Raw genomic sequence first — 18379 nt, 5'->3', positions numbered from 1 at the left:
TTTTTAACAATATTTGTAGCATACCCTTTCTTTACTTTAATAATTGTAAAAGTTTACTAGAGTCTCTTATTATTGAATTATCAGTGGATAATTGGGGATTAAAATGAAACGATACGCGGTTCAGATAAGATCATGACAACAACTACTTTATTTTAAATTAATACTGACAGTTTATTTTACAAGCGGTTAGGCAACACGACATACTGAATACGGCACTTTACTTAAACTACCAGTAGCTAGCGTTAATAGGTTTAGATATCTAATATTAACACTTTCACTTATCTAAACCAATTAATCACAACTTAATCTAAGTTCACTGTAAACAACCTAAGCCTAATTCTGTCGTAAACCTAGCATACTTTACAGAACATAATGCTTTTGTTAGGACATCCGCCAGCATTTCATCCGTAGATAAGTAATTTAACTCTACAAAACCATTTGCAATTAATTCTCGGACAAAATGGTAACGACTATATGTTTAGAACGCTTGTGACATATAGGGTTCAAAGCTAACTTTTGTGCACTTTGATTATCATTAAATACACTTATGCACAAAAACTTATCGAAAATTTCAGATAACAAATTCTTAAAAAATACAGCTTCTTTAGAAGCTTCTGTAATAGCCATATACTCGGCTTCAGTACCACTTAATGCCACCGTTTTTTGCTTGTTACACTCCCATGAAATAGCCCCACCAAACAACATAAACACAAACCCTGTATATGACCGCCTATCTATTTCATTACTTGTAAAATCTGCATCAACATATCCCTTCAAGTCATAATTGCTATCTTTTTTAAGCTAAACAATATGCCTTGGTCACCTGCAAATACCTAAGTAACCTCTTAGCACACTTCCAATGTTGTTCGGTATAGCAATTATTGAACTGACTCAAAAATTGACAGCAAATGTAATATCTGACCTTGTTAATACTGAAATATACATAAGAATACCCAAGAACTGTTGATAAGGCAGTTCCTTTTGACAAACACTAGGATCTGGCTTATCAAAGCAAAGTCCCTTTTCCATGGGTGTATTTACTGGCTTACAATCGCCCATATTAAACCTATCTAGAACCTGACTTATATACTGTTCTTGGTCTAATAAGATTTCACTTTTGTCATCATTTATTCTAACCCTCATGCCTAAACATTGTTTAACCTGGCCGAAATCCTTGATCTTAAATTTTCTAGATAAATGACCCCTGACAAAATCGATTTCATCTTTACAGTTAGAAAATAAAAAAAATCGTCAACGTATACCGCAATGATTGTAATGAAATTACCTATACGTTTATAAATAAACATGACTCATTATCACATTTTTTATACTCTAAACCTATAAGTACAAGTTCAACTTCTTTATCCACACATGAGCAGATTGTTTCAAGCCATAAATAGCACGATTTAATTTTAACACACTCTTTTCATTTGTGCTGATTTTACTATCAAAACACTCCGGTATTTCCATGAAAACCTCTTCTTCCAGTTTGCCATTTAAAAAGGCTGTGACAACATCCAAATGGATTATTTCAAACTGAAATTGCACAGACGGTGCTAGTAACAACCTTAAAGTTGAATGTTTTACTACTGGGGAGAAGGTTTCATCGAAATCTATACCGTGTTTTTGACTAAATCCCTTGGCAACTAATCTAGCTCTATAAGTGGCATTATCATTATCATTACTATACTTAGTTGTAAAGACCCACTTACACTTCACTGGTGTATGTCCCTCCGGTATGTCCACAATGTCCCATGCGCAGTTCTCACTAAAGCTGTCCATTTCCCTGGTCATAGCTCGTAACCACTGGCTGCGGTTAGAACTGGAAAAAGCCTCCTGGACCGTCACTTGATCTCCCTCTGGCCTCTCTGTAAAGTAGTTGACAAAGTCATCCTATGTCCTTGCCTTTTTGCGTCTTTCAAATTTTCAAACAGCCTCCTCCGCAGCAGGAACATCCTGATCTGGGGTGTAGCTCGGATCACTCTCATCACATACCTCGTCCTCAGTCTCCCACTCAGACAGCACAGGTGTTTCAAATGTAGAGCTGGTCTCAGAGCTGCTATCTACGATCGCATTATTTAAATCTGACTCTCTTACCTCCTCCTGAATCTGGATACGAACACCATTCAAATTTTTTTCCATGATATGTACATATTTGCCTTGTAGTAGGGTTATACAACCTATAGCCCTTTGTGGTATCAGAAACTTCCACCAATACCAGCTTCTCTGATTTTCTGTCCCACTTCACCCTCTTTTCCTTAGGAACATGTGCCATGGCTGTACTGCCAAACACTCTGACATGACTTAGGTTGGGTTTCTTACTATAAAACATTTCATAGGGCGTTTTAGGTAAGTTACTTACCATAGGTCTGTTTCTAAGATAGCGGGCTGTGTTGACAGGCTCTGCCCAAAAATTCTTTTGTAGATCAGCCTCGTAAAGAAGACACCTAGCCTTCTCAACCAATGTCCTGTTTAGTCGCTCGGAGAGCCCATTCTGCTGGGGTGTGTAGGGGTTTGTGGTTTGGTGTACTATTCCTTGTCTCTTCAGATACCTCTGGAATTCACCACCAATGTATTCGCCACCACTGTCAGTACGCAACACCTTCATCTTCCGGTCCAGCTGTTTCTCAACTAAACATTGAAACTCCTTAAACTTCTCGAAGGTTTCATCCTTCGTCTTAAGGAAATACACAAACGGCATACGGGTATGATCATCCTGCATGGTCAAGAAATACCTCGAGCCTCCTATAGATGCTGTCTCCATCGGCCCCGCCAAATGACTGTGGATGACATCTAGCGCCCCTGTAGCTCTGATACCTTTATGGCTAAAAGGTTGTCTGGACTGCTTACCCTCGCAGCACACCACACAGTTCTGCCTGTCAATCTCCACCCGACCAGGATAATCAGTGCCATCAACTAGACTGTCCTTCATCTTGTTTAAAAAGGTTTATATGTCCGAGCCTCCTATGCCAAATTTCACCACTGGTGACTTGTCCTGGACATGTAGTATCTAGTTTGTAAACCCCATTACTTAAAAATGCTTTAGCCACAAGAACATTCCTACTGTTGAAAATCCTGCAACAGTCTTGCCTAAAATCAACCTGATTGCCCCTTGCTATTAACTAGCTGACTGAAATTAAGTTTGTTGTTAATTCAGGTACCTACATACTGAACATCTTTTACCTCAATTTCAATAGTATTACTGCACACATTTGTGTAAATATTCACATCACCACAGCTGTGCACCGGCAGCTTCGTACTGTTAGCCACAACAATTTCTTTCAAGAATGGAGTTCTTTTATTCTCAAGCCAATCTTGCCTACACGTAAGGTGTACACTGGCATCTGAATCTAAGTACCATTCCATGTTGTTATACTGGGCACTCAAAAACACAACATTGAACGCACTTTTGAACTGATTTGGACTGTCCTTGTTCGTTTTTTGAGCAACTTGTGGGCACTTCGACATGTAATGTCCCGTTTTTTTTGCACCGGTAACAGATTACTTCCCTTAAATCTCGTTTTTAACAGAATTTGTGCTTTCACAACTTTCCTTCGGTTTATTTTTGTTTTTATTTACATTCTGTTGACGTTTGTGAAACCCAGCGCCCCCTATAAAAGCACCAGCTGACGAGGAAGTTGCGAATCTGCTGCCATCTGGCTGCATATCAAGCAACTTTGCCAACTTTGTAACCCTGCCAACAACTGCCTATTAGCTCGGAATCCAACTTGAGCCCCGTACGACCAAGTTTCTGGGACGTTTCGATAACTTGGTTCACGTATTCTTCCATGGAGCTACAGTTTTCCAATCGCAACGAAATTAAACTTCGAAGAAGTCCAATCTTTCTCGTAAAGCCCTTGTTTTCATAGAGATCTTTTAGTTTGTCCCACACATCTTTTGCTGTGGTCGCCTCTTTAACATGGACGTATAAAGAAGGATCAATGGACAAAACAATGGCCTTGCACTTGCACGGAATCGGTCTCGGTTCCAGCTATGCAAGTACTTAGGGCTTCTAAAACTAGGAAATTTTCCATCGCGAAGCACCATTCTTCATAGTTTTCGCGGCCATGAAGCTTCGAAATTGACGACAAATAGTAGTTTGCTGCCATCTTGAAAACTGCGACACTGCAAAACCGCTGTGAACAAGACCCGGCGCGGCGCTTTTCCGGCACAACTATACTGTTTTTCGACCAAAACTAGCCGTTTTCTGCACGAAAACTGAACAAACTCGCGTAACTTCGTTATTTTATCGCCCTGGGCCCATAACCTATTGAATTATCAGTGGATAAAGTGGATACTGTGTTATCACTATTCTTTCATTCATTCAGTAAAATGGGATAATGGCCGATTTTCCCTTTATTGTAACAACAAATAACACACTTCTCATGTAGCGTCAATATATCAATTCAATAATTCACACTCTCTGTACTTTATCTTGATGTCTTAATACACCACATTTCTTTAAGATCACTTTTCTATTTTCAGTAAACCGTTCGTACTCAACGCCAATGACTGAGTCAACCTTCTTAAGTATCCTGTGTGTTTTGCTGTCATCATAAATTCTACTAGTAAGTGTTTTATTTTTAGGACCTTTATTAAAACACAAAATAAAATGTATATAGTTTTTATAATTGAAGAAAATATATATAAAATTTATAAGAAAATAAATCTGTTTTACATAATGCAATTTGCTTCATATTTTTCACTTAAGTGGTTTTTTATATAAGCTTTATTTGGAGTATATGGCAAGGACAAAAATTTTTTCGACGTGGCAACTGGACTTGGAGCTTTTGCACATTTAATAAGATTTGTATAATATTATTATAGTTTCTTTAATACGATGCAATTTGTTTCATATTTCTTACTTAAGTGGTTTTTGAGATATTTGAATTTTATTAAGAGTGGATTGACCAAGGAAAAAAGTTTTTTGCTGGCTTGGAGCTGGATTCCTTGAAGAGTTTTATCTGAATCACCTTGCACGTTTACCAGTGTTTGTAGCATAGAGTGTTTTTAATATAATGCAATTTGTTTAATATTTTTTAATTAAGTAGTATATGAGATATTTGAACGTTATTGGTAGTAGTCGGTTGGCCAAGGACAAAAGTTTTTTAAGGTGTCAACTGGACTTCGAGCTGGATAGCTTAAAAAATGTACCTCAACCATCTTACACCTTCAACAATATTTCTAGCATACAGTTTCTTTAATATAATGGAATTTGTTTTATATTTTTTACCTAAGAGTTTTTGAGATAATTGACTTTTTATGAAAGTAGGTTGACTAAGCCGAAACTTTCCTTGCAGTGGATAACTTGAAAAATTTTACTTAGATCTCCTTACACCTTGAACAACAATTGAAGAGCACCATTTACTTAATGTAACGCTATTAATTTTATGTTTTTTAGTCCAGGAGTTTTAGAGTATTTTAAATTTTAGTTTTTTTGGTGTGAATTATCAGCTATACTAAGGAACGTTATAAGTAGCTCTACACCGTAAAGTTCAATTAACCGAAAATGGCAATTTTCCCGAATGTACCGACTGTACCGTAAAATGAGCGATTTTAGGAAGTCGAAAATCGCGTGCACAATTATTCTAAACATTGATTGGCCGAACCCATGATTAGTCATCAGAGTGTACCCCAGGTAACTGTTAGTCAATAAATAGTTTGGGCAACGCTGATGCATAAGGCAAAGTCGCATTAAAGTTAATATCAGACTCTCTCCGTCAAAGTGGTGCCTTTATTGCATATCGCCGAGCGGATTCAATATAACGGAGGCAACAAATAATTTTCCAAATTGGCGTTTTACTCAATGGGTTGCGATGCGCTCTTGTAGATCCTAATTGAAAACTTTCATAACAGTGCAGATGCACGATTTCGGATAACGACGCTTTTCTTGGAGATGGGTTATTTTTAACTGTTAAGGTAGATTTTATTGTTAAGATTCTTGGAAAATAATGTCAATATAAAGAGTTGTTTTTCGAAAATCTCTGTTCTATAGTCTATCTAAAAATCTAAAATCTAAAAATCTATCTATATAAAATCTAAGTCTATAAAAAGAGGAATTATTATAAGAATTCTAGATTTTATTGGGATCTGTAAGAATAATAATTATGTTTTCTTTGGACCAGTGGCAATTTATTTTTTAAATAACTGACTAAAATTCTTTATTTTTACTCTCGACACGTGTTTTGCTAACGATGTTAGCATCTTCGGGAGAAGATTAAAACTTCTTAGGTTTTAAATAGGCTACTTAAGTTTCTCCCAAAGATGCTAACAAGTATCGAGAGTAATAGTGGTAAAACTGTGTCGTAATTTGAATACTTATAGTGTTAACTATTCCTAGATTTTGAGCATGTGTGTATTATCCGATCAGTATGTGGGTATTTCCCGCGGTTCATTAACGTTCTTGTGTCCAATCCGTAATGCTGGAAGTAAAATCGGGAACGTGTGTAGCAAATAGTAACTGCGTGCTTTGGTGGATGTTGGCAGTAAATGTGCCATCCTCCTTACTTAGATTTCCTCTTCTCCGACATAAGTCTTTGTTGACAGCTTTTGCAATCTTGTATCATCGGCATAGTTCAATCTTCCCCTGCAGTACGTTCTCTATGCTTCTCTGTTTTTGTCTTCCAACCTTTTTATATTGATTGAGGTGCTGCCGATAAAGGACTGCCACCTTTAATCAGCTTCTCCGCTACTCTGGTATTTTTCGCTTTATTGAAGGGTTTTCTTGATTTTGCCCTGTGGTTGTCTTGTTCTTGATTTTTTAGTATGAATACCGTCTCGTGAACTGTGACACTCTAAAATTTAATTTTTCAAATTTCTTGAAATCTTCTGTCTATGAGAATAAATGTTGTTATGAAAGTTAGACCTTAATCGGCTCCACAAAAAAACTTTTTAAATAATTTTTTGCAGGAATAGTGCTTCTTGAGTTGTACCCGTTTGAATTGTTATTTTCTTATGAATTATTATTTACTCCCTGTTTGAGAAAAATGATGATTACATAAGCTTTAGGGTTTAATTAGCTCTACAGAAAACTTTATATAATGTTTTTTAGAAATAGCGGTTTTTGAAATATTGACATTAAAATTTAATTTTTCAAATTTCTTGACGTCTACTGCCTGTAAAAGAGGAAATGTTTTTACAAGAATTGTAAAGTTTGTTGATGTTTTTGCAGGAATATCGGCTCTTAGCGAGAAAAAATGTTCTTATAAAAGTTTTAAAGTACGGAAGTTTTCTTGTAGGAATAGCAATTCTTAAGTTATGGCCATTTGAAATTTATTTTCTAAATATCCTAGGATGTACTGCTACGAGTAAAAACATAATGATATTTAAATGTTAATTTTTTTAATTTTTTGAAATCTGCTGCCATTATGAGAAAAATGTGAGTGATTTTTCCGTAGGAGTAGTGGTTCTTGAGTTGAGGCTCTTTGCAATTTTATTAACCAAATTTCTTGAAATATACTGCCTCTACGTGAAAACAAATACTCGAAAGATTTGTAGGGCTTAATCAGCTCTACAAAAAAGCCTCTTATGATTTCTTTGGTAAGAGAACCGGTTTTCAAAATCTAGTTCTTAAAAATTTCAACTAGCGTTATCTCTAAACCATCATTTTCATTAAAAAGCTGAAAAGAATATTTAATAGAAAATCAACTGTTGCAAAAATCAATTTCAAATAAGCTTTTTCTAACTTTTCTTTTGTTTCGTTACGGTATGAAAACTTATCGAGTTTCCACAATAATGCACCCCGCACGTAAAATTAATATTAGTTACAGCAGACACAATAAAATTAGAAAATGGGGTGTTCCCTCCCTCCCCTTGATGGCGATGATGACGGCTGATAATAACGTCGGCGAGACGGCCGCATAATGCTCGTCAAAATCAAAAAGGCCCGATAACGCTCCCTTATTGTGTCACTTTATTAAAATTCAAAGAAAATCCGAAAGACCGTATATGTAATATCAATTTTCTCTTAGTTTCCATTTGAACGCGCTAAACACGCTTTTCCCGGTCCTATAAAATACTAAAAATTCCCGAACTGTTAACCCGTTTTATGCAATTTTCTATTTCGCCGTTTCGACTAAAGTGCAATTACCTTCTGCCCGGGTTTTTATCTCTTTATTTTGGGCCTCCCTCCCCGGTTTTTTTTCCTCTCTCTGTGCTCTTTTTTCCGCTTGCTAATTCGTTCTGCAATTTTCCCGATGCTGTGGATTACAAAAAAAAAATAAAAAGAATTAAGGGGCGCAGCGACCGGATCCCCGATATATTCGTTGAAATACGTGCGGTCCGGAGAACATTTTGTGGTTGCGGTATTAACACCGATGGTGGTGGAAATGGGATATTGTATGGTGATAATACATGTTGTTTTTTTGATCATAACTCCAAAGGGTACAAATTAAAAAAAGGGTAATAACCAAAGTTATTTATTGGAAGTTTTTCTATCAAAAATGTTCTTTGCGTTTTTCTCGGAATTATGTGTAGTATCTCATAATTGTGCTAAAAATATGTATGTCAAAAGATAACCTCGCAAAATTCATAAAAACGCATATGTTAGAGTCACAATAAAATGTATTGTACCTGTTTTTATTTTGTGAAAAAAAATTACAAAATAAAACATGTGGGCCATACCCATGTGTGTTGGGTTTCCCTTTGTGTATTTCCTCTGACCTAAAGGCTGCTTGCTTCTGCGCTGCGTTGGTCTTGCTCTTTGCCTGCCCTTCGTATGTTTTTTAACCAGTTTTGTATTTTATTATGTAGGTACTTTCAGTAACATTTGTGTTATCTTTTTTTAAGTCTGTTTTTTTTGTTTTAGGCTTCCCATATTTTATAGGGTAGTATGACCGCCTTTCTCTTGAGTAAGGTGGTATCGATTTTAATAATCGTGATTCGACCCATTTATCTTAAATCCATATACTTATTACTAAACGTAATAAGAATTGTTGTTTTTCATAAGCCAATAAAATGTTTAAAATTTAAATTTGAATTGAAAAAAAATACACATTACTAACAAGTTGCCTGTGATTTTGTTCGTTTATTTGTAAAATATATACTTAATTATGACGAATTGTACAATTTTGGAAAATAAATTAATAATATTAATATTATTATTATTATTATTATTATTATTATTATTATTATGATTTTTGCCTTGCGGCAATCACACTCCCGTTTTACGGGGAACATTCACTTATCCCAGATATCTAAGATATCAAAAGGATTAAGCTCTGAGAGGACCCTTCCAGGTTGTCGGGCCCTGGATGGTGTTCGGTCTTCTGTACCCATGAACTTTCTGACGACCCGTGCTGTCCCCAGTAGCACCGCTTTTTGCATGTTTTTGTAGTGGTGCTCACTTAGTCCCAGTTGTTTGAGGTTCTCTACAAGGGTTTTTGGTATAAGTCCAGTTGACGAGATTATTATCGGAATTGTTTGAACATGTTCCATCTCCCATTGCCGTCTGACTTGCCCTACAAGATCTCGATATTTGATGATCTTTTCGTTGTATTTTCCTTGGAGGTTATTGTTATTAGGTATAGCAACGTCAATCAGCGTGGTTCTCCTTAGTCGCTTATCCACCAGGATAAGATCTGGTCTATTGTTGCAGTTCTTTGGTCTGTGAGAACAGTTCGGTCCCAGTACAATTTATACTCGCCATTTTCAAGAACTGGCTCTGGAGTATAATTGTAATATGGAACTTTGTCCGTCCTCAAGAGGTTCAGTTTAACTGCAAGTTCTTGGTGCAGTATTTTTCCCACGCAGTCATGTCGTGCCTTATACTCAGTTTGGGCAAACGTTTGACATCCTCCCGTTATGTGTTGGATGGATTCTGTCACTTGGCATCCATATCGACATTTGTCACTCTGTACTGAAGGATCCGAAATAATGCATAAGGTAGTTTCTAGTTGGAATAACTTGGTCTTGTATGGCCAAGAGGAAACCTTCCGTTTCGGGAAACAGTTGTCCCGAAGTTAACCAGTAGTTCGACGCGTTGGTGTCGAGATGTCCCTGGCCAACCTCGTTGACGTGTCTCCCGTGCAGTGGTTTTTGTGCCCATGATCGATGTTTTTCTTCATCAGTGACGTGGTGACTTTCGATTTCGCGATTCTTCAGTTTCAGAGGTGTAGAATCATCGACCTCGCATATAGCACGGTGCAGAGCGGACGATCTAGCCTTTTCATGAAAGAAATTTCTCAGAACTGAAATTTGTCGGTCTAACTGTTTGCCAATGTCTGCCAATCCTCTATCTCCCTGATGTCTTGGTAGCGTAGTTCTTTCTGTGGCACTTCGAGTGTGGTGTTTTTAGAGTTTTGTGAGCCTTAGTCAATAATGTTCGTGCCTTCCGTTGCAAGTTCTGGATGTCCGTCTTGCTCCATCCTACAATTCCAAAGGAATATGTTAGTGCTGTACAGGCATACGTATTCAATGCCTTAAATAGATTCTTACTGTTGAGGCTCGTTTTCACTATGTGCTTTACTCTTGTTGTAAACTCAGCAGTGAGTTTATCTTTCATTGTTCGGTGGTCTATTCGCGCAGCCTGCACCATTCCCAGGCCATCCTGCATCTCGAAGGATCCCGGCTGCATCTTTCCTCGTACAATGTTGTCAATACGACACTTATCCAGCCCAAACCTCATTCCGATATCAGCAGAGAATTCCTCCACGATGTTCAGCATCTGATCCAGTTGATTACTAGTGGCACCCATTAGCTTTAGATCGTCCATATATAGCAAATTATTGACTCTTGCGATTTCCCTACTATTCTTCTTAATAGCAAAGCCGTAAGAGGTGGAATTGAGTCGAGATGATAGAGGATTCATGGCTAGACAGAACCAAAGTGGACTCAGAGAGTCGCCCTGGAATATACCCTTACGGATCGGTATTGTGTTTGTCTCAATACTCTCTCCAGTAGGAAGTTGTAGATGCATAGTTGTTCTCCATATCGCCATTGTGCTCTCCAGTAGAGTCACAATGCGTTCATCTATTTTATATATCCTAAGGACATCAATAAGCCATTCATGTGGGATAGAATCGAAGGCCTTCTTGTAATCGACATAGGCGGTGTAGAGATTTCTCTCATTACTATAGGTCTGGTTGCAAATTACGGAGTCGATGGTCAATTGCTCCTTACAGCCCAAGTCTCCCCTAGCACATCCCATCTGTTGAACTGCAATAATGTTGTTGTCCTCGCAATGTTGGTATATGCGCTCTGTAAGACACGCGGTTATCAGCTTATACAGTGTTGGTAAACATGTTATTGGCCGATATTTCGCTGGTTCTTGTGTGTTCTGTGGATCTTTTGATAGCAGAAAAGTTGATCCCTGAGTAAGAAACGTTGGAAGTTTGTTCGTTTCCATCAGCAGATCATTTATTAGTGTGGTCAGTTGTTTGTGGGTTGACCACAGCTTTTTGATCCATTAATTATGTACGTGGTCTGGACCAGGGGCTTTCCAGTTATGAAGGCCTTTAATTATAGTGGAGACCTCTTCAACGGTAAATGGCTGATGATGCATTTGCTCGAAAAGTTGAGACTTTTGTCGCTCTTCATCTATCCAACTTGCCTGGTTATTACATGGTGTTGTCATTGTTAATTGACTACTCCAGAATGTTGAAATTTCATCGCTGGTTGGATAGTTATTTTCGCAAGGACTGGTTGAAAACTTAAGTTTTCTATAAAAAGATTTCTCCGATCGTATGAAAAGCGCGTTGTCCTGCTTTCTGCTATTGCTGGATTTATATCTTTTAAACCGTCCTGCATATACCGATAATTTTTGTTTCAGTGTATCCAAACATTCTTCAGGTGTTCGATTTTCTGGGTTATATTGGGCATGATGCTGGTAACGACTCATGATTGCTGTTACGTTCTTTCGTGTCTTAGATGTTCGCACCCCTCCGATAAATGCGATGAGCTGCCCTATATCTTTCCGAATGGAGTCGATCCTGGTCTGCAACCTTCTACCCATGGTGGTGGTCCCCTTGATACCAAATTGTTTTTACCACGCTTAGCATTAGGCTTGACACCCAGAGTTCTGCTGACAACTGTCGCTGCACAGTAGATCAGCAGGTGTAACTGCTCTAAACTGCCAGCTTCCTGTAGGTGTTCTGGTAAAATATTGTTGTTCAACGTTTCCAGAACTGTTGCCAATCTACGTGAAGAGTTCACTTTTGGTATTGGGGGTCTAAGCAGCGGATTTGTTCCATCGAACTCCATCAATGCCCTTCTGAATTCTGCCTGCAGTTTTTCAAGATCCTCTTCAACATTTTGCGTATCATTGTCATGGATTTCAGTGAGCATTAGTTGTTGAATTGGTTCAAGTAGCTGGTGTTCAGCTTGTGCTTCCGCGTTTGGTATTTCTGGTGAAGCAGGGTTATTATTCAGTTCAAGTTCCACTTCTCGTCTAATGGTTGCTAATCGAGTTTCTGGGATAAGGTTGTTCCTTAGGATTACACGGTACTGGTCTGCAACGCGCTGTTCGGTCACATTTAGTTCTGGATATCTCTCGCAGAATTCGGCGTAAAGTTGTTGCCGATATTCGACCATCTCCCTTTCATTGTTGGTGATTCTGTAGAAGATTCGCATTATGGTTTTATTAATAGATGAAACGATAGATAAACGAAAGATCAGATTTCATGCCAAACGGCAATCGCACTCCCCCTGGGGAAGGGGGGGTTGTTCACTTATTCCAGATATCTCAGATATCAGAAGGATGAAGCTCTGGTGGAGTCATTTCCATGTTATCGGACTCTGTTTTTTATTTTTTAATTTATTTTTTAATTTATTAATTTAACTTTATTTACAAATAATAAAATATATAATACTTAGATTAAAAGTACATGATATGTTTTTTAAACTAGTTGACGTTATCTGCGTTTCCAATGAACTTTCTGACGATTCGAGATGTGGATAATAGCGTCGACTTCTGCATCAGCTTATAGATGCTTTCCTTAAGGTTGAGCAGTTTCATGTTTTCGATCAGGCTCTTTGGTATTACTCCTGTTGTTGACACAATAATTTGAACTGTCCGCACTTCTCTCATTTCCCATTGTCTTCGTATCTGGTGTCCTAGATCCCTGTACTTAACAATCTTTTCATTATGTTTTACTCTTAGGTTGTTATTTTTGGGAATAGCTACATCAATAAAGGTTCTTCCTAGAAATTTTATCTATTAGGATTAGGTCAGGCCTATTGTTACTTTCTCGTTGGTCTGTGAGTACAGTGCGATCCCAATACAATTTGTGTTGATCATTTTCAAGAACTGGTTCCGGCTTATAGTTATAATATGGTACCTTGGCTGCTGATAAGAGGTTTAGTTTTTCTGCAAGCTCTTGATGACTAAATCATGTCATTCTTTATATTCCGTTGGTCCGAAAGTTTGACATCCACCGGTGACATGCTGAATAGACTCCATTGTCTCACATCCATACCTACATTTATCACTTTCTACCGTCGGGTCACCTACGACAAACTTTAAATAATTTCTTGTTGGTATTATTTGATCCGCAATTTGAAGAGACGCAAGAAACTCTTCAGTTTCGGGGAAAAGCTGTCCCGAAGTCAACCAGTAGTTCGACGCCGCTATGTCGACATACTCTTGTTCAACCTCGTAAACATGCCTTTCATGGAATGGTTTTCCGATCCATGTTTGCATTTTTTCTTGCTCGGTGCTATGGTGTATGGGCAGCTCAAGCTCCTGAAGTTTAAGTGGTGTTGAGTCGTCTGCTTCACATAAAGAACGATGAATGTCTGATGTTTCAGCCTTTCTTAAGAAAAAGGATTGCAAGTTACTAATTTGCTGACTGCGTTCGTTCCATATGTCGGCCATTCCTCTTCGTATGACGGGATAAAGTAGTCGGTTCTATGACAATGCGCGGGTAATGCTTATTGGCTTTTGTTGGGAGTGTTCTAGCCTTTCTTTTCACATTTTCGATGTCCGTTTTAATCCATCCTATAATACCAAAAGAGTAGGTTAATGAACTGACTCCATATGTATTAATAGCTGTAAATAAGTTTCTGCTGTTAAGAGTTGTTTTGAGAAGTCGTCGCATTCTTGTAGTGAACTTAGCAGTCAGCTCATTCTTTATGGTTCTATGGTCTATTCTTTGCGCCTTTTTCATTCCTAGATATTTGTAGGATTCTTCTTCATCCATAGCATTAATTACCAGACCGTTTTACTTATAAATAAAATATAAATGTTTTGACTCTTTAATATGAGAGAATGAAAAGGCGTTATAAATTAGCATTAAAATTTAAAGAATTAAAAAATGTGTGGATGAATTATACAGGGTGTCAATTTGAAAACTTCCCACCCCTATTATCTCGAAACGGGTTAGGTTTTTATAAAATCGCTAGGACACGTCGATTTTATTATCGAGGGGGAACAATTTTTATGCAGAAATCACTTCGCCTCTTTCAACCCCCTACCCCCCAGAACCTCCCTCTCAAAAATCTTAAATGGCAATAGGGGTTGAGTGATACCTCATTTGAAAGAACTTTTTATTCTCTACATTTTGGCACCTTATTTTTTAAATTTGAGTGCTGCGTTGCCAAGTTAGGGTTATTTAAACATTGTTAAATTACTTATTATTAAACATTATTCCTGTAAGTGTTTTAATTACGTTAAAGCTATGATTTGCATTGAAACATGTTATTTAGGTTAATATTATTTTTACTAAACATTTGCATAGCCGTTACAATTATGGTCTTTACAAAAGCACGCCTAAAATTTATTTTATTAACACATCTACTTTAAGAGGTGTTCAAAGTGTTCTCCATTGTTCTCCAAACAAAAATAAAGTCTATTCTCAAATTCTTCCCGAACATTCTGAAATACCTCTTCTGGAATAGCCCTACTTGCCTCTGTAATTCTTCTTTTTAAATCTTCGATATCATCAGGCTGAGTTTTGTAAATAACCGATTTTATGTGCCCCCATAAAAAAAAATCTAACGGCGTTAAGTCTGGTGACCTAGCAGGTCATTCTATCGGTCCCCTTCTACCAATCCATTGGTTAGGGAATCTGTTATTCAACCACTCCCGCACTGGCCGAAAATAATGCGGCGTAGCTCCATCTTGCTGAAAGTGTAGTTCGTTTTCTTGCAAAATGTTACCAACTTGATTTTCCAGTTCAGTTGTTATCAAAGGATCAAGTACATCTTCAAGTAGGTGTAAGTAGAGCTCTCCAGTTAAGTTTTGTTCAATAAACAACGGTACTATAACAGCATTTCCAAGAATACCGGCCCAAACATTAATTTTTTGTGGCCGCTGTGTAGCACCCTCTCTGAAAATGTGGGGATTGTCCTCACTCCAGTATCGACAATTCTGTCTATTGACATGGCCGTTTAGGAAAAAGGTACATTCATCACTGAAGCAAATGTGCTTACCACAATTGCACGAGTGTTTATTAAGTTGGACATAATTTCCCAAAACTCTATTCTCCTATCAAAATCGGCCTCATGAAGTTCCTGTAAAATTTGCATCTTGTACGGATGATATTTATGTAACTGTAATGCTCGTCGTACAGTTTCATGTGACATTCCAGTTAGACGTACTACTGTACGGAGAAAATTGGTGGGTTCTGCAACGAATGTTCCCAAAATCTCTACTTGAGCATCTTCGTTTAAAACACGCCGACTTGCCCTTTTTTTGTTTCCAACTGAACCCGTTTCATTAAATTTAGCTACTACGTCCAAAATGTATCTGTGACTTACATTACAATTAGGATTTCTATTATTAAAAACTTCTGCCGTTCTTCTTGCGCATCTTCCTTGCTCGCCATAAATAAAAATCATTTCAATTCTTTGCCTAAGCGTGTATACCATAGTAACTAACAATAACACACAAATTATCGAAATAAATTTTAACTGATTTAAATACCTAGTGACATTGACTGCTAGGAAAGTTCACTAAATACTATTTTAAATTTCGGATCATATCATCGAACTGTATTGAGACGAATTCCATTGCAAACGAAAATAAACAAAACAGAAAAAAAATTAAATGTTTATCTTTCATGACCAAAAGAATTTGTCGGATTGATAAACACTTTCAGTGAGAAATGCACCGGTTCGCTTTATGGTCAAACACGTTCCAATAGAAATCATAGCTTCAACGTATTTAAAACACTTACAGGAATAATGTTTAATAATAAGTAATTTAACAATGTTTAAATAACCCCAACTTGGCAACGCAGCACTCAAATTTAAAAAATAAGGTGCCAAAATGTAGAGAATAAAAAGTTCTTTCAAATGAGGTATCACTCAACCCCTATTGCCATTTAAGATTTTTGAGAGGGAGGTTCTGGGGGGTAGGGGGTTGAAAGAGGCGAAGTGATTTCTGCATAAAAATTGTTGCCCCTCGATAATAAAATCGACGTGTCCTAGCGATTTTATAAAAACCTAACCCGTTTCGAGATAATAGGGGTGGGAAGTTTTCAAATTGACACCCTGTATAAGAACTTATACAGGACTCTATTAACAATATTAAGCTGATCTAGAGGATTAAGGGTAACCATTCAGATGCAATACCTCATATTCATGTTGAATTTAAAGTTCAAATTTCGGGATATGAAATTATAGATGAGTTCTTAGAAAAATAATAACATTTGGCTCTGATCTGGGTCTCATTCTCATACCTCATTTCGATTGTAATTTTAACTATTCTGTTTAATCAATAAAATGTGACGCGAAAGTGTTTCAATCAAAAAGAGCCCTTAAAAGGGTTAAAAAAAACTCCCCCTCCTCCATTTTACCGGCCTCGCACGTACACAATAAAGAATTAAATCCTGGAAATCGGAGTGACACTAGTCCGGAATCCGGAATGAAATCAGCATTGTGCCCGGACTTACGTGTCCGGCATCTCTTCCCAGTGTTTATCTATATTTCAGTTGGGCCGAAAATGGGTTTCACTCCGCCGTCACCCACCGGTTTATTCCTTTTTGTACAATTATCGATTCCGGAGTGGTTTTGGGAAATACGTTGATTGACACCCCTAGTATTAATATTTTAGGTTACTTCGCTTTTAGGTTTAATTAATCATCCAGACATGCCAACACCGTGCTTACAAATCTCAAAAGCGATTTCCTTTTTCACCTCCCCACCCCCTCACCCTCTCACGGTTGAAAATACCATATTATTTGGCATTTTGCAAACATTCACATTTTTCCTTCCCCCCCAGGCCGGGTTTCTTTCCTTTTTTCGTTTCCCGGATTTTCGCTTAAATCGTCGAAATTTCCAGGAGGCGTCGATTCCTGCACTGCAGCAGGTTTCAATTCGTTAGTCGGTTTAAATAGACCAGAAAAGTCGGTTTCGGTGCGAAAAAGGCGGTTTTATCAGGCCGTTCTCGACTCCAATCGTTTACACTGTGCAATGATGACCGACCAACGAGGTCTAAAAAAAATATATTAAAATAGATTTGGCAACCAGGCCTAATGTATATCCCTTAAAAGGGTTTTTATCTACCTCGGAAAGCCATTAAGTAAATGGCATCGGGGGGATGTTTTCTGTAAAAATAATCCCCGTCTGATTGACAGAATATCGACTATACATCGTTCTCCATTTTGTTTTGTTTTCCGCCGCTCTCGGTTTTCGGTAATGCCGATTAAATTTCCCTTTTATAAGGGAGGTGAGATTATATTTATTTATGCGCCCTCTAAAAGGGTCAAGGATTACCTTATTTTATTAGTCAACAAAAAAGTATTTCATCGTTTTTCAACTATAACACGTACTTTATTAGTTATTAGTTTACTGAAAAAAAGTATAATAATCAAACTTGTAGACTGGAAAACTTCGCAATAAAAAGTACTCTAGGTTTGTCTATAATTGTAATAAAAATAAGAAAAACTAGGGTGATAGTCCGGAAGGCAGTAAATTTGTTTTGGGCTTATTATTAAAGTCGGTGAAAGTGAAATAGTTTATTTATTTATTTATTTATTTAAGTACATACAAGGCTCTCCTACAGATAAACTAAGCAATCCAATAACAGGAAAGCACAAAATATCTTATGAATTTAAATACAAGTAAGCGCTTTGCCAAATATTACATTTTCACCGAACCTACCAAGTAACATAAATCTAACTACCTTATTTAATAATATCTCTTACAAACAATAAAGAAGTATATACAGGGTGTGCCAACAAGGTGTACGGCTAAGATAGCGCCTTAACTATACGAGGTAGAGCAAAAAGTTCTACAGCAAAGTTGTAGGGTTGACAAAAACCTACGAACTAAAAATATTTTTATGTATACCGGGTGTGTCACAAAAAAGTTACTATAAAATGTGAAGTTTTTTTTAAATGGTACGCCCTGTATATTATGGTACTAAAATGTGAGGCAAAAAGAGTACTTTACTTTGGTATAACGTTTTTAAAATTTCCGTGCTTCGTTGCAACGTAATTAT

At 37.3% G+C, this 18379-nt stretch overlaps 1 protein-coding gene across 4 annotated transcripts in view; it reads left to right on the top strand.

The window, feature by feature from the left end:
- The window catches only part of LOC126733496 (ephrin-A4), a 935043-nt gene that overhangs the window by 136442 nt on the left and 780222 nt on the right, over positions 1 to 18379 (top strand). For 2 of the 4 annotated variants that reach the window (XM_050436815.1, XM_050436813.1), the window contains exon 2: positions 4486 to 4568. The exons of the other annotated variants lie outside the window; for them this stretch is intronic. The gene's annotated coding sequence lies outside the window, so the exon portion shown is untranslated. The remainder of the gene's footprint in view (positions 1 to 4485; positions 4569 to 18379) is intronic. 4 annotated transcript variants of the gene reach the window in all.

The sequence above is a fragment of the Anthonomus grandis genome, chromosome 2, assembly GCF_022605725.1.
Source record: "Anthonomus grandis grandis chromosome 2, icAntGran1.3, whole genome shotgun sequence".
Taxonomy (NCBI): domain Eukaryota; kingdom Metazoa; phylum Arthropoda; class Insecta; order Coleoptera; family Curculionidae; genus Anthonomus; species Anthonomus grandis.
This window is presented reverse-complemented; position numbering and strand designations above follow the sequence as displayed.